Genomic DNA, 4,746 nt, shown 5'->3' on the forward strand with positions numbered 1-4,746 from the left:
GGCACAAATATGGATCTCTTCCAGTCAGTTGGCCAGGTAGCTGTCCTCCAAATCTCTTGGCATAACTGAGTGAGCGCCTCCAATGGGGCATGTGTTTGTTGAAATATCTCAATCGGTATGCCATCAATTCCAGGAGCCTTGTTCTTCACCAGTTCTTTCATTGCGGCTTTGACTTCTTCCTTCTGTTAATGAATCTTCCTCCAACCCTGATGTCATATTCTTCATATAGTCCAGCTTCTCGGATTATTTGCTGAGCATAAGCTTGAATAAATATGATGAAAGGATACAACCCTGACGTACTCCCTTGCTGATTTTACTTGTGTGTTTTACTTTACTCCTGAAATGGATGAATATTGACCAATTCTTTTTGGTACAGTGACTGTGTATTCCTTCCATCTTCTTTTGATGTTTCCTACATCATTCATTATTTTGCCCATAGAATCTTTCAATATTGCAAATGAATTAAAATACACCTAGAAACAAGAGGAATTCAGAATAGTAGCTGGTTTCAAAATAAATATATAAATAACAATACCTTTCTTATGTACCAAAAATGTCCAGTTAAACAAATAATAATAAATCATAGTTCTAATAGTAACCACAACACACAAAATATTTGGAAATTAAATAAACATAAATTGTGTAAGATCTATAAATAAAATTCTAAAATCCTACCAAAATGTATTTTAAAGGTAAAGAACAGGGGTGATGTGGTTTTTTTGGAATAAGATGATAAAACATTGTAAAGGTATTTGTTGTTAGGTGTCATTGAGTCAGTTCTAATTGATGGTGACCTTCCATACAAAGAACAAAACACTGCCCAGTACTGAGTCTTCTTCACAATCATTGCTATGTGTGAGCCCATTGTTGCAGGAACTATGTCAATCCATCTCCTTGAGAGTCTTCCTAAATTAAAAAATTAAAAATTAAAAAAACTAACAGTGGTTGAGTTGGATCCAATTAATAGTAAAAATCTTAATGAGACTTTTACAGAAGTTGACAAATGGAGTGATTAATTAAATTGAAGAGTAAATATTCTTGTGAACATTTAGTAAACTGAAAAAGGATGGATGATAAAGTGATAAGAAATAAAATTGTGTGTCCCCAATGTAAGAACAGACAGGCAAAGCAATGGGACAAAAGCTGGATCTAGAGATAGTCCCAATTAGAGACATAAATTTGGCGGGTGATAAAAATGCTACTTCAAATCAGTGGTAGAGATTGAATTATTCAAATAAGTGGTGTTGGGACAACTTTCCAGCCATTTATGAAAAATTAACCCCACACTCCAGCCTCACTCCTTACTCAAAAATAAACTCCAAATGAATTAAAATTATGAATGAAAAAAAAAATGAAACTATAAAAACACAAAAGAAAATATGGGCAAGTATTCTACAAATATGAAGGGGCTGGCACAAGAAAACCCAACTGAACTCACTGCCATCAAGTCAATTCCAACTCATAGTGCCCTCCATTGGGTTTCCAAGGCTGGAAATCTTTATGAAAGCAGACTTCCTCATCTTTCTTCCACAGAACAGCTGGTGTGGTCAAACCACCGACCTTTTGGTTAGCAGCTAAATGCCTTAAACACCATACCACCAGAGCTCATGGCACAAGAAAGAAGTGGGCCAAATCAAAAACCATTTTAAAAAGAAGAAGAAGAAGAAAAGAATAAGAAATAGATATATTTGTCTACACTTAATTTTAAAATTTCTTACAACATGTCTATATATGTTTTGTTGTTATGTGCCATCGAGTTGGACCCAACTCATAGTGACCCCTCCTTGGGTTTCCAAGGCAGTGTCACTATGGAAGTAGATTGCCCAACCTTCCTTCCAGAGAGTGGCTGGTGGGTTTGAACCACCAGCCTTCTGGTTAGCTGTCAGGTGCCTTAGGCACTATGCTACTGGAGCTCCCTGTCTAAATACAGATATATAGATTTAAGAGGTAAACAACAAACTGGAAATTATTTGCAACATGAATGACAGTGGATGAATTAATCTCTCTAATATACAAAGTGTTGTGATAAATCTACAAGAAAAAAAAAGCACAAATTTTTTTTTAAAAAAATACACAAAATAAAAAAGTTATAAATTAAAAAAAAAAAATGGATTGTTGTTCTGTGCCATTGAGTCAGCTCTGAATCACGTAGACCCTGAGTGCAAGAGAATGAAACACTGCCCAGTCCTCCACCATCCTCACCATCCTTGCTATGTTTAAGCCCATTGTTGCAGCAACTGTGTCAATCCATCTCCTTGAGGGTCTTCCCCTTTGTCACTGACCCTCTACTTCATCAAGCATGATATCCTTCTCCAGGGACTGGTCCCTCCTGATAATATGACCAAAGTAAGTGAAGTGAAGTCCAGACATTCTTGTGTCTAAGGAGTATTCCAGCTGTAATTCCCCCAAGACAGATTTGCTCATTCTTCTGGCAGTTCATGGTATATTCAATATTCTTTGCCAACATCAGAGTTCAAATACACTAATTCTTCTGTGGTCTTCCTTATTCATTGTTCAGCTCTCACATGCATATGAGGCTATTGAAAAAAAAAAAAGCATGACATGGGTTAAGTGCACCTTGGTCTTCAAAGCGATATCTTTGCTCTTTAACACTTTAAAGAGATCTTTTGCAGCAGATTTGCCCAATGCAATACGTCTTTTGATTTCTTAACTGCTGCTTCCACAGGTGTTGATTGTGGATCCAAGTAAAAAGAGATCATTGACAATTTCAGTCTTTTCTCCATTTATCATGATGTTGCCTATTGCTCCATTTGTGAGGATTTTTGTTTTCTTTATATTGAGGTGTAATCCATACTCTAGGCTGTAGTCTTTGGTGTTCATCAGTAAATGCTTCAAGTCTTCTTCACTTTCAGCAAGCAGGGTTGTGTCATCTGCATATCACATGTTGTTAATGACTCTTCCTCCAATCCTGATGTCACATTCTTCATATAGTCCAGCTTCTCAGATTATTTGCTCAGCATACAGACTGAATAAGTATGGTGAAAAGATATAGCTCTGACACACACCTTTCCCAATTTTAAACTGTGCAGTGTTCCCTTGTTCTATCCCAACAATTTCCACTTGGTCTATATACAGATTACTCATAAGCACAAATAAGTGTTCTGGAATTTTTTTAAAAATGTATGTAAACAAAAAATTCACAAAAGGAGGAATGAAGATGACAATAAACATTCAAAACTGTCTAAACCTGCAAGTAATAAAAATGCAAATCAATAAAAGAGAGATGGCTCATTTTGCCATGTCAAAATGGACAGATAATTAAGAGACTGACGATACCAGGATTGACAAGGAGATGGAGAAATGGACCATCTCAACCACTATTGTAGCCATGTAAAAGAGTAAAAGCTCTCTAGAATTCAATTAGTATATACCAATGTTTAAAGTGTACACATACACTTTTAACTCAGAAATACCACTTTTTGGAATTAAGCCTCAGGTGGGGGGGGGGATGCATATACACAGATACTAACTACAGCATTATTTCCGAAATCTATGAATTGAAAACCACCTAAATGCCCAATAATAAAGAATCAGTTAATTAAACCTTTAGTAATATGAAAAGATATCCTCACACACTGTTAAGTAAAGAGAGTGTGAAAGAGAAATAGAGATTATAAAACAGCATGCACTATAGAAGGCCATTTTAGTAAATATAGTTGCATAGAAAAAAACTTGGAAATATTAGATAGTAAAAAAAAATATTGGAGGAAAATTATTGGAATAAAAAATTATTCATTTTCTGCATTGTCTTAATTTTTTATAAAGAGCATACATTACATTTGTAATCAGGTTTCCACTTGCCAACCTCGCCGTGATCCAGGAACCACGCACTCTGCTCTACATACAAATCTGTCTGGAAAAGGATTGTCAAATTTAGCAAATAAAAATACATATTGTATGGAACATACTTATACTAAAAATTATTTGTTATTTATCTGAAATTCTTATGTCACTGTGTGTCCTTTATTTCATCTGATAATCCTCGTGTGGAAGGGAAACATGCTTCAGATGGGTTTGTTTTCCAGGGACTAGGGGAGGGGCCATAACTTATGCCTCCAATCACAAAGAGGAATGCAGGCTGGGGTTGCTTGGTCTATCACACATGCATCAAGGTGGTCCTTCTCAGTGGCATCACTAGGGTTGATGTTACCCAGTAGGGTAATGCATGGTGTCACCCCGACCCTGTACCAGACCATACAGAATCCTCATTGTTGTTGTTGTTGTTAGGTGCCATCAAATCAGCTCTGACTCATAGCGATCTTATGTACAATAGAATGAAACACCATCCAAGCATGTGCCATTCTCACAATCCTTGCTATGCTTGAGCCCATCATTGCAGCCACTGTGTCCTTAGTAATGTTTATTAACAATTTTAATCAGAGAATAGTATGTGATAAACATAATTGAAAACTGTTTAAATGTAATGTTTCTTTGATTATAAGAAAGAATGCTAACAACAAAAATGTTTTGTAAGATTTTTCTACACTGAATTACAACATTACTAGTTACGTTATTAGTAACTGACCTGAAGCCTTTCTTTATTTTTCTCCTTTTTCACCTTTAATTACTACTTCATTCTCAAAAAAGTTATTGATATAGGTCCACCAATACTACTTACCACAATGTTGTTGTGTGCCGTCGAGTCGGCCCCGACTCATAGCGACCCCTCCTTGGGTTTCCGAGGCAGTATCACTACGGAAGTAGGATTGCCCAACCTTCCTTCCG

The sequence above is a fragment of the Orycteropus afer genome, unplaced genomic scaffold (genome assembly GCF_000298275.1).
Source record: "Orycteropus afer afer isolate SDZICR_OR568_19922 unplaced genomic scaffold, OryAfe1.0 scaffold00313, whole genome shotgun sequence".
NCBI lineage: Eukaryota > Metazoa > Chordata > Mammalia > Tubulidentata > Orycteropodidae > Orycteropus > Orycteropus afer.